We start from the raw sequence: 13,306 nt of genomic DNA on the forward strand, positions 1-13,306 counted from the left end.
AACGAACTTAACTTCCGATTACCGATCCGTTGAAACGGAAATAGCATGCGGCATTACATACGGACAGCTATACACAAGATTGCAGACGTGCATGTTATGCATCGCTAGAAACCCCATGGAAAGACCTTTCAAATGAATCATAAATATTAGAAATCCAATGAGGGATAACGAAATTAGAACGAAAGTTTACTTCCGCTAACGGCGCCATTGCGACGGAACTCACATGCGGCATTACTTACGGACAGCTATGCACAACATTGCAGACGTGCATGTTATGCATCGCTAGAAACCCCATGGAAAGACCTTTCAAATGAATCATAGATATTAGAAATCCAAAGAGGGATAACGAAATTAGGACGAACGTCTACTTCCGGTACCGGCGCCGTTGCGACGGAACTCACATGCGGCATTACATACGGACATGCCTAGCATCTTTGCTCAACGTCGAACATGCACATGCCATACCCCGCCAGAAGCGAATTGAAATGCTCTTTCTGATGAATATAAGATATTAAAAGTCGCATCAGGCATGTAAACATTATTAACCAACGATTCATGCACTGATGGTGTTGGCGACGCACAGAACACGCAGCATGACACGCAGACGTATTTAGCTTGACATGCCAGTGCACATGGCCATGTTATACATCGTCTTGAAGCCCATTTCCATGGGCTTTCACATGCACTATAGATGTTAAGGATCCCTCAAAGGAAAGAGAAATTATAAGGTGTTATTGGCGGGGTCGACATGAGTCGGCGGCGGAAGTCAAGCGGGATAGAAAAGCGGCACTATATGCAGACACTTGCAGCTGTGCACAGCATTGCAGATGTGCATGTTATGCATCGCCAGAAACCCCATGGAATGACCTTTCAAATGAATCAGATATTAGAAATCCAATGAGGGACAACGAAATTAGAACGAAAGTCTACTTCCGGTACCGGCGCCGTTGCGACGGAACTAACATGCGGCATTACATACGGACATGCCTAGCATCTTTGCTCAACGTCGCACATTCACATGCCATACACCGCCAGAGGCGAAATGCTCTTTCTAATGAATGTAAGATATTGAAAGTCGCATCAGGCATGTAAACATTATTAACGAAGAAATAATGCGCAAATTATCGAAAACCCTTTGTGACATTTGAACATACGTTTGACAGTAACTGAGAAAGGATTTGACAGCTGACATGTAATTTTTAATGCCACCTGCAGAAACCCCATTTTGTGAAAGGACCGTGTTAAAATAATGAATTTCATCTACGTGCTCAAATATGTCAAAGTTGATACAAGCCATATTACTATATGGGAAAACATGTTTTTGGATATAATAGAAAAACTTAGAAACGCGGCGACACGTGTCACCAGCATTACGCCCTGCTTTTTTAAAAGAATATTGGTTAAATATTGATAAAACCCACCCAGATTGTATCACCTATTTCAGCTTGACTCCCTTGGGAGCTGCATTCGCTGCCTTGCACGCACATCCTGCATGTCGTTGGATAGCGGGACCCTTGCGCGTCACGTAGAATTTTTCCGTTCCTTTTTTGGCAAATTTATAGCCGAGCAATTAAGGTTTCTGTGATATTAGGCCGTCTGAATTTCTTCCACAGAAGTCTCGGTGGAAGACTTTTCTTCCACCCAGCCTCGCGCCATTGTATTTTGGAAGCCTTTTACTTTGTGATATCTATGCATGTTATACATGGTTGGAAACCCGATCCAACGATCTCTCCAAAAATGCAAACGTGATTCTAATGCTGCCCCTGGTAACCAGTCCAGATTGAATCTCCGACATGATGGTTTGTGTAATTTTGTTGAACTTCAATTCTTCTATATCACAGCAGTCATCATGCCACCATAGTCCGGTCATGATGTAATGGCAACCACTCTTGCGATTCACCTCAGAAAATGCATTTCTATGCTGCGTTTGAAAACCATTTAAAGCGTGTGTCAGACAGTGTATAAAACGCACACGTTGCGCATTTAGTGGTGGAGCTATATGGGTATTAATGTGCGAAATGCAACAAACACCGCAGGTGATATAGATTGGCGGAATTCAGATGAATCTGTTCACCGGCTATACCGGCGTCGTTAATATTTACAACTATAAAGCATTTGCAAGGTGATTCATGTGGGATTCTGGAAATGTGTAACATGCTGGTATGCAACATTAGACATTTGCGCTACACAGGAATCAATATACGTGACAGAGCTAAAGTTGCAATGAATTGGAATAAAGCCATAAAAGCAACGCCTGTAGTCTTAATATATAAACTTTTACTGTGGTGGAAAGCACTTGAAAGTGCGGTTCTGCCAAGGTGTAATGTGCATTCGAGTCGCGTCTGAGAGTCAAGCCATGCGCGCCATTATTTAAATGCATTTGCGCTAATGGCGGGTAAAGTAGTCGGGGACCCGGCGCGCGTCTCCCGTCAGTGTTACGGCAGCTATAATTTCACGATCCACCATCCAAAAATTAATGTTTAACATGCATCTGAAAGCCCTTGAACGTGCGGCTCTGCCAAATTATAACGGACATTCGAGGAACATGAGATAATCAGGCAATGCGCGTCATTACGTAACTGTTCTTGTGCGACTGGTAGGTAAAAAACGGGGATCTGGCGCGTACATTCCGCCAGCTATTATTTCATTATCCTTCACCCAAAATGAAAGATTTAAAATGCATCGGAAAACCCTTGAAAGTGCGGTTGTGCCAAGGCGTGACGTGCATTCGTGTCACCTCAGCCAGTCAAGCCATGCGCGTCATTAAGCAACTGCACTTGCGCTAATGGCGGGTAAAGTCGGGGGTCTGGCGTACGTCTCCCGTCAGTGTTACGGCACCTATAATTTCTCGATCCATCATCCAAAATTTTATGTTTCAAATGCATCTGAAAGCCCTTGAAAGTGCGTCTATGCCACGTTATAATATGAATTCAAGTAACGTCTTTTAATCAGGCAATGCGCGGCATTATGTAACTGTACTTGTGCGTGTGGCTGGTAGAAATGGGGATCTGGCTTTCCTCAGCTGTTACTTCAACATCAGAAATCAAAGGTGTAAAAGGGATCGGTAATACCTTGAAAATGTGGATGTGCCAAGGTATACTGTGCATTCGAATAAGCGTTCCATTATATAACAACGGGCATCAAATAGACAAGATGGCGCCATGCTTTGACAACTGTATTTTATCACAAAGGCCGCCTCTGTCTGGCCACTTAATTACTCTGTTGCGGTCGCAACTCCTTATCATCATTATTTTCATAACTTCTTTCAGATCTGTCCGCATGGACTGATTGTATATACACGTTCTTCTCTACCTTCCTGTAAACTTAATTATTACCTGATTAGCTGTACATCACTCGTCTGTGTTCACATCTCCGTACCCTGGAGATGCTACTTATCAACAAATGTAATTTCGTCACCTGCCTTGCTCTCTTATGGTTATAATCACTCAGCTTGGGTCACTTCCTTTTGACATGCCGCTACTTTGTGATTTTAAACCTCGTCGCCCCACTGACTTCAACTTTGTGTATAAAATTTCATTGGCATGGGCAATTCACACCTTTTGGCATGCTCATGCCCCTCCAAATGGACATTTCTTAATTTGTCCAAGACTGTGACATCCAGACCCTCCTCTGTAGTGCCCAATCATAGTTCTACTCCTGGTCTACACGCCATACACGCCCAAAATCGCCGCCGTAGCGAGTCCTATACTGCTACACAGATTGTGTCAATGTCGGCTCTATTGGCATTTTGTGGCACATACAGTGTCAACAAAAATCAAACCCCTGATTACATCAGGGTACTTAAACACTTTGGCCACACAATTCAAGGAGAGGACGCATCTGCAGCCTCTCCTTCAACTAGTAATCCAATTCCGAGTACCAGTGCTGGTTTAACTGGGTCTACCAGAAGTGGTACTCGGTATAATTACAAACAAAACACAGTCAGGGCTAATCTTACAAACACTGGCTTATACGATAGGTTCCCTGAAAGTGAGCCAACACTTTCAGAACTATAACAACATCAGCATCACCAGCTGCTTGAACTGGGTCACATCCTTCAGCTTGTAAATAGGAACACAGCGTCGTGATGAACTGTTCTTTGTTCTGAATATTAGCGAGGAATGATTCTTTCTTTGACTGTAAGATCATACTATCATCAAATTTAACTGTTGGTCCAATAAGTCCACCAGTCCGTCTTATGTGTTGTATACTTTGTCGATGAAGTTGAGTATCCATCGAACACAACGGTAGCTCCACCATACTGTCTTTTGACATATGTGCAGTACATGGTGCACAAGTCAGCATAAGATACTCCACGTGGCCGAGGTAGAGTATGAAGCAAAGCCCCTCCATCTAGAACATACACAGCATCAGAAGCTGGATCAGAGGAAACACCATTATCCATTGTTGATATGAATGAGTCCAGGGCAGGTTTGTTCCTTCAGGAACAAGGGAGAGTCAAACAGTGCAGGTGGATAACTGCAAAGTTCAAACTTTAGCAAAGATTGGAGGTCATGTGTTGACTGCCGAACAGCAATCAGGAACCGTTGAAACAATAAAACCGGATTAGTGTTGCAGATGGCATCATCTTGTGGTGTAAGAGTCATCTCGTTTATTTGTACAACTTGATCTTTCCTTTTGAGTTTGAAATCGCAAGTGGTAGTGTTTGTCATAGAGTCCAAAATAGAGTTACCAACACTGCATGCTTCGTCTGCATCCACAGGTGTACTTGCCAGAACTCCATTTGCAATGTTTCTGAGGTCAGGATATTGTTTGAATGGGTCTCTGTCTTGAAGAAAATGGAGGCGTTTCAAAGAATCATTTTTGTCTCTCTCCTGTCTTGCATTAGACATGTCTTTGTGTGGTTCAGAGTTTCTGTTTCCACAACTTGTAAGATCATTCATGGCCATGGCATTGCTGACTTCAGTGCACAATGGCATCGACATAAGCCAGACAAGCCTCTGTGTTTCAAACATGCCTGTTCCTCTTGTAAGTCCTCCATTTGTCTTAATTATCCACATGAACACCTGTTCAATCACCAGATCTGTTGAAAGTCCTCCCCACTAACGATCGGATCTACGTATGATGACCTGCGTTGAAGAGTTCAAAGGTTTTGGGATGTGTTTCTTGCAGGGAAGTCATCATTTGAAGGTACAATCGAACTAATTTGGTGTACAAGTTATGACCAGCTGCTGCAAAGAATGGCAACATGTCAGAAATAGACTTTAGGTGTATCTTACAGTTTCCTAATCTTTCAGCTTTAATGGAATTCCTCAAGATATCCACCATGCTCATGTACTGGATCCAAAGTTTTGCTGTCCTCATTTTGCTTAATTCATCTCTTTCTTGGTTTACAGATGGTGAATGCTTTCTAATGTGTTTGAAGAAGATACCTCACCAACAATCAAGGATTCGCCCATCAGCTCATCGTACAGCACTGCGGCCATGTTGAGATCCTCATTATCAGTATCAGGAAGGGGAATGGAAAGACCAGCTTCATCACAAGGCTTACAAAAGCTAGGAAGGCTCACGTTGAACGTTCTTGATACCAACAGTCCATTGAGAGCTGTGTCTACAAGACAGTGAGCTCGAATAACTCTGGCAACAGCTTTCCTTGAGAGAATTTGACTAACTGTGTCACTGGCATATATCACTTCCAAAAGTTCAAACAGACCCGACCCAGACATGATATTTCCAATGCATCCTAAAAACCTCGTGTGAAGTCCTTCAAGCCTCAGGATGATGCTCTTCAAATCACTTGATGAAGGTTCATTGGAAATTATCACTGAAGCTTTCCAGCATAGAGGTTGACCAAAAGTGACGATTAGTGTGACATTGTTTTTCATGGCTTGTGTCGTGATGAACACTAGTGTAGTGAATATACAGGACAAGTCACATGGGTTCATGTCAATCATTGGTTGATACACAACTGATGCTTTTGCTGGATGATGCCCATGGTGGATTGCCTGCATCATGCCTGACCAATTTGGCCGAGTAGGACGGAGCATCTAAACACTCTTCCAAAGAATGTCAATCCTTGAAGTTGTATCATTCCCATCTATTTGTGTCATCGGAAAGTACCCGAGGCTCTGAAAACCAGTAGACAGAGATTGGTAGAAGTGCATGTTAATTCACCTATTGCTACAATATCATCTGCTGTGACATCTCTTCTTGGCAAAGGCCTGGGCTTTCTGTTTGCTGGTGTAACTGTGGCGATGATACCCACTGCATGAAAAGTGTTGAATCCATCTAAAGTCTTTACATTGTGATCCACATTGTCAGCAGTGAAGACTCAGATGTAAGATGTGGAATATGCGACCCTTGTTCAAAGGCAGCACTGTATTTATACTTGTTGACTTCAGTGGAAGAGCAGCAGAAACCCAAGTCATGCAGTTCGTCAATAAGGGATCTTGAGGCAAATCTGTGATGGAGATATATTCCAAGCCCAAACTGACGTGGTGCCCTAAGGAGATTTGGTGTGGTAGCTTGACCAATGGATGCAATTTTGAGGTCTGAATTCTTCTCAGAGAAAAATGGTTGTAGAAATACCTGAGGGACTTCAAATGGCGAGTTCATCAAATGATTGGTAGAATTGTTGAGGGACAGCCATTGATTTGATATCACTTGCGATTAGTTTTGATGCTGTTTCAATAAGTCTCGACTTTTTTCTGGATCTTGGATCTTTGGCATGCTATAATACTCATGCAATATACTGGATGCTGTCTTTCTGAAGGTAACAATGTTGGCTTTGCCATTAACTTCTGATATCAAAACTGTATCACCAAATTGCGCCTGTAATTGCTGTTTCATTAATGTAAAGCCGTATGCATCACAACCACCTCCGGCAAGTCTGCCTTCCATTATAGATATGATATCTTGGATGGTAATGTGCTCTTCGTCATTGTCTTCAAGATATTTTATGACATAAAATCCTTGAATCAGTGTGTCTGCCCAGTTTTGACTTTTATGGAAAATCATCGTCATGAAGATGACATGATTGTGGAATATTCTTGTTTGTTCTGAAGTTGACACCAGGTTTGATGGTAGACGGCCTCAGCAGCATTCAAGTCCTGTACATACTCCAGTCTTGCATTTACCTTGGTGGACCAACTGTCATTTTGCTTGTCGCATATGTTTTCGATGTTACTCTGAAAAGTTTGTGTCCGAACTTGGAATACATCATGCACCCTCTTTTTATCTGAGATTTTTGCTGATTTGCCACAAAATATACAGTCAGTTCGAAATGAAAAAGATTTTTCCTGTGACCTCAACTCTTGGTTTTCGGTAAGAAGTGTCTCTGTATCTAGGCTCGCAATGATATCATTTGGATTTATATATTATCTTCTGCACTTGATGCGGACAGATTGTCCTGGTTTCACAACTACAGTATCAGCACGTTGGGAACTTCCTCTGTTAACGCCATCACTCCCCTTTTTCCTCAACACCACTGACGCCTCACCATTATCCAGAGGATGTCCACAAAGAACACATTCCATGAAACCCGACTCCATAGACACTGAAATACATGAAAAAAATGTCTTTTGGATGATTATTTTTAAACAAGTAGGAAATCAATTCCCGGAACTTTGATATTATTCACCAGCAAAATTGAAAACATTTTAAAGATTGATAAACATTCAGTACAACTTTTGTTTTGGGGCCTAATCATTTTGGTCCATAATTCAAAAACAATGTGGTATTGTCAGTGTAATGGGTTATGTTTGGGAAATTAATTCAGCTTCTAACTCAGGTTTAAAAGGTTTTCAATGAAATTATGACTTATTTCCATAATATATATATATATGTAAGGAAAACATACCTTTTTTCCATGAGAATGTTGACAACTTCACAAAAATTACATCATAGCAGTGACCTTGTTTCGATGCCCATGAGTGCACTTCCTTTACTACTAGGAGGACAGCAAATGTTAGACAATTGAAAATTGAAGGACCTCAGCTGCATTTTTAAGTATTTCTCTTTATTTTGGAAGACATTAAAGAACAATGTTTTAAAAATAATAAAACATTATTTTAGGAGATATTTTATACATAATCATTGCAATTATATTTAAATTGTTTGCCGGCAAACGATCTTCATATTTTTCGGAATTGTTTCGGAGGAAAACAAAGCAAAAATGGCAAATCTAATCTTTTAAACCATACATGTTTGAAAAGCCTGTAATGAGAGATTTCATTTGCTATATAACATGACACAATTGAGTAGAATCCAAAAACGCTTGCATTGCCATCAAAGATTTCAAAAACAAAGATGACCCCTATGACCTTGAGGATCGAATTTGACCTTCTTCCACCACTGAGATTTTCCTAGACTTTTTATATGTTATAAAGGATAGGTTCCGGGTCTTAAAGCAGATGAAGTCATTTCTGTTGCAATTTGTGGTGGGTATTCTCAAAAATGACTGGACTATACCCTTGGGTAAAAAAACACCAAGGGCTCAATATTCATTAGAATAATCAATAAATTAAAAAATATTTTTACTTGATATTTTTGTTTTTTCTCAGTCACATATTTTTAAAAGTATTTCTGTCAATATGCACAGATATATATAAATGATATGCATGTGAGTTTTTATTCCCCCAGCATGTAATGCCGGGGGATATAGCCGACGCCTCGTCTGTCCATCCACCCGTAATCGTTTTGTTTCCGGAGCAGAACTCAAAAACGGTTCAATATTTTTAGATCATAATTGTTAGATACAATAATCTCAACCTATGGTAGTGCCTTTTGCTATTTACAGACTTTTGGCATTTTTATTTTTTGCGTTTTTCCATGGAACATTTTGGTGTTAGTCTAATCATGGGGTGGGCTTCGTTTCAGGAGTAGAAATCAATATTTTCAATATTTTTGTGCACATCTTGGTAGGTATATCAATCAGAATGTATCATTTTCCCAGAAAGGATTCTGACTAAATCTCAAAATGGAGGGATGGGCTTCGTTTCTGGAGCACAACTCGAAAACTTTCATCAAAACGTGTCAGATATAAGAGACAGACAACAACGTGGTGCCTTTTGCTATTTACAAAGTTTTGGCATTTCTATTTTTCGGGGTAGAATAGACCTTCAGCAACCCATGCTTGCCGTAAAAGGCGACTATGCTTGTCGTAAGAGGCGACTAACGGGATTGGGTGGTCAGGTTCGCTTACTTGGTTGACACATGTCATCGGTTCCCAATTGCGCATATCGATGCTGTCAAGAAAGCAAGTTGATCACTGGATTGTGTGGTCCAGACTCGATTATTTACAGACCCCCGCCATTTAGCTGGAATATTGCTGAGTGCGGCAAAAAACTGAACTCACTCACTTTTTTCTTGGTTTCCATAGAAACAATTCTCAAAATGGAGGGATTGGCTTCGTTTCCGGAGCACAACTCAGAAACCAGTTGATATCTTTCAACAGATCTTGTCAGATATATGAGACAGATCTTGAAGTGGTGACTTTTGCTGATTACAGATGCATGGCTTTTATATTTTTCATGAATTCCATGGAAACGATTCAAACTCAGAAAAACATCAAGTAACCTTCAGATAATTTGTCTTTTCAAATATGTGGGGGCCGGTGTGTGTGTGTGTGTGTGTGCAACGTGAAAGAGCTATCGGTATGATCCTAATGGGGGCTTCTCGAGGCCATGTTGCAAGAATCTTCGGCTGCTCGACCACAGCGGTATCCAACCTGATCCAACGGTACCAACAGACTGGCTAACCAAGGGACCGTCCCAGATCAGGGAGACTACGAATCACAACCGCACAGGAAGACCGGTACATCGTATTCTTCATCTACGTAACCGCTTCCTGACGGCAACGTCAACAGCAGCAACAGCGTTAGGTCGCCGCCTCAGTCGACAGACAGTGGCTAGACGTTTTCGTTCCTTTGGCATCAGGAACTACAGACCCTACAGAGGAACGTTGCTAACCCTTGCACATTGGCAGCAGAGACAACGGTGGGCACGTCAAGTACGACGTTGGCAGATTCGTGACTGGCGGAGGGTACTCTTCTGGGACGAGAGCAGGTTCAATCTGTTCCAGAACTATGGCATGAGACGAGTTTACCCCAGAGCGGGTGAAAGAATGGCTCCTTGCTGCATTCAGGAGACTGAACCTTTCGGCGAGGGAAGTGTTATGATCTAATGGGAGATCAAACCACTAGACTCGTATTTGATATGAACCTGACCGGACAACGCTACATTGACCATGCTTTGAGGCCAGTAGTTCTTCCTTTCCTCCGTCAACAGCAGCGAGGCACTCTACTTCAACATGACAACGTCAGGCCCCAATTTGCTCGAGTTGTTCAGGCAATAACGTCAACGTTCTGCCTTGGCCTCCACGTTCTCCTGACATGTCTCCGATCGAGCACCTGTGGGACCACCTGGATCGTCGTATCAGACAGCGTCAAGCACCTCGACAAACCCGTCAACAGCTGATTCAAGCGCTCAGAGAGGAGTAGCAGAGAATCCCTAACAACGTTATAAGACGGCTGACGTCATCAATGCGCAGACGTGTGTTTGCATGCATCCAGGCACAGGGAGGACACACCCGTTACTGACATTCACTTAAAACAGGTTGAGAGGTTTTGTGTGATTGAAGTCTGTGTCCATTTTACCATGTAAATTTCGATTTTCACCCTCTCTTTAAAGATTACGTCACATCATCATTAACTTTCGTTGCAACGCCATAAGAGTTTGTAATTTTTTGGTCAATAGATGCCGGTTCATGATACATAAGGTTTCAGTAGCATTGTGCCAATAATGCGCACACGATCAATATTTTAGCGGGTATCAAGGTTTTTTTGGAAGTGAGTACATATATAATGTCATGTCCTTCAGAACATTCTCCAGGTCCCGGGTTAGAATTGGCATGCAGCAATTCATGTTTGCCATAAAACACGACAATGCTTGTCGCAAGAACCGACTAACGGGATCGGGTGGTCAGGCTCGTTGACTTGGTTGACACATGTCATCAGTTCCCAACTGCGCAGATCGATGTCCGTGTTGTTGATCACTGAATTGTGTGGTCCAGACTCGATTGTTTACAGACCGCCGCCATTTAGCTGGAATATTGCTGAGTGCGGCATAAAACTAAACTCACTCAGAACATTCTCCTCCTCTCCAACAAGTCGGAGATGAGAATGTGTTGTTCCTATACTCTGTAGTGCCTAGTGACTGTTGGTCAGCTCATTAATTAACAGCTTGACAGCTTGGCTCTCTATTTATTCTCTAGAAACCGCCAACGGCGGTACATGAGGTAAACGTATATACAGTTACATAACTTACAAGACAGCAGCTCACATGATAGTAAGATGTAAGATAGCAAGAATATTTCATTTTTTTAAATGCGTTAAATGTGTTATTCAGTAATTTAGAAAGGCCTTTAAGATCGCTTATGCTGGTAGTGGACAAGAGCTCCTAAAAGGATGGACCATTTTGAGAATTCTAGGTATTTCGCGTTCACAGAATGTTGTCGCATTTGAAAAAATGCTTCACATCTGAACAATTCAATTCAATTTCAATGCAGTTCAATTCAATTAAATTTATTACTCAACACCACCAACGGTGGTACATGAGAATACAAGTTCATATAAATATATATATATGACAAGATGGCAGATAGAGAGCCAAAAGTTAAGGTGTCTTTGTAGACTTAAATATTACATTAATGTACACAGCAAGATTTTTAAGATTGCGCGTTTTTTAGAGAACAGTTTGACAACTTTCCACAGGGATACAGAATTCATCTACGAAGGTAAATATTCTTGTCTAGACTGTAATAAAGCATCGCACTTGAACAGATAATGAAATTCACCCCCCATTGCATGAGCATTACATAAAGAGCACAGACGATATTCTCAAGGAACATTAACCAAACGACCAATTTCTATAGGGATGTGATGAGTACTCGTTCTGAATCTTAAAATCGGGAAATAGATATGTCTTGGCAGAAAGAGATATCTCTCAAATTATAAATTATTTTTAGAATACGATAAAAAGACGATTTTGAACTCATTATCATGGAGGTATGCCATTTCTGTAAAAATTGGGTCTTTGAGGATGTGTTCAATCTTAAAGGTCATATGCAACCAAAAAATCAAACCTAATTAAAACACATTTATCACTTATTCATGACATATCATATACATGACTGCTTTAAAAAAAACCAAATGAACAAAATTATATGTGTACAATCGCGATTCTAAAGTGCAATATTTTGTACTTGGGCTTACTTCCCCCAAAACGAAGCCCTCGGAAAACCGAACCCAGTCATAGCGGGTGCATGTGCACTCAAGTGTAACGACGGCTTCCGATTGGCTGTTTCATTTGCTGATATGCTGAGGGTTCATTGTGTGTACAGAAAGATGATCTGTTTGATGGGCATTTTAGAAGTATGGCGAGTCACAAGAAAGTAAGATTCTTTATGGATAACAACTTCTTTTTGTGTACTTGATGCGTCTTTTCACTATGGATTCATATACTGTTGTCAGTCAAAATCATATATACTAAAAGAAGTTGTTAGCCATAAAGAATGTATATAGAGATGTTAGGTTTTGAAAAAACATGTTCTCTGAATTTGCGCTCGATCCAATCAAAAATCATCTCAGTAGAGATGGTAAACTACTGCGTGGCTGGAATCTGCACCAGTTTGCACCAGTTTCCGTGAGATCTACTCATCCGAAAAAAATGAATGTAGTTTGTTTGCAACCCACAGACATAAAAACATGTCATGTGTATCACACCTGCCTAATTATATAATGTGGCAGAGACGGGACTCTGGTGCAGGAGTCATAAATCAATCTATTTTCTTTATGTCGTATAGTCTGATAGGTGTTAAATTCAAATTGCACGTGGTCAATGATTGAAGCTGTGTACTGCACGTTGTCTTTAGCAGACGGGCAGGCAGACATATAGGTGTGAATAAACCAGACACTGGGCTTTCTCTGTGACAGAGACTGCTTACCACAATCAAGAAGTGTTTTTTACGTAAGGAGAAGATTATTTACTTGTTTGTGTACACAACCAAGATTAGACTACTGCTCACGACCTCAGACTCTGCTCATGCATACTGTTTCAAGCTCCGCGAACCTATTCACTGCGCATGCGTTAAGGACGCAGCTCAGCACAGCTGTTGAAACCAGTTTTCCCCCCAGCGCTGGGTGAAATTTAGTGAAACGTTTGAACTCCGATTTCGCGGGCTTTTTTTCATGGCGTTTTTTTCAACATTATAGGTTGAATTGGCATTTGTTATGATTTGTTTCGGTAAGTGCCAAGGTAACAATAGGGGTCTACTGCCTTAAGAGGCA

This window comes from Haliotis asinina, chromosome 7 (assembly GCF_037392515.1).
Source record: "Haliotis asinina isolate JCU_RB_2024 chromosome 7, JCU_Hal_asi_v2, whole genome shotgun sequence".
Lineage (NCBI taxonomy): Eukaryota > Metazoa > Mollusca > Gastropoda > Lepetellida > Haliotidae > Haliotis > Haliotis asinina.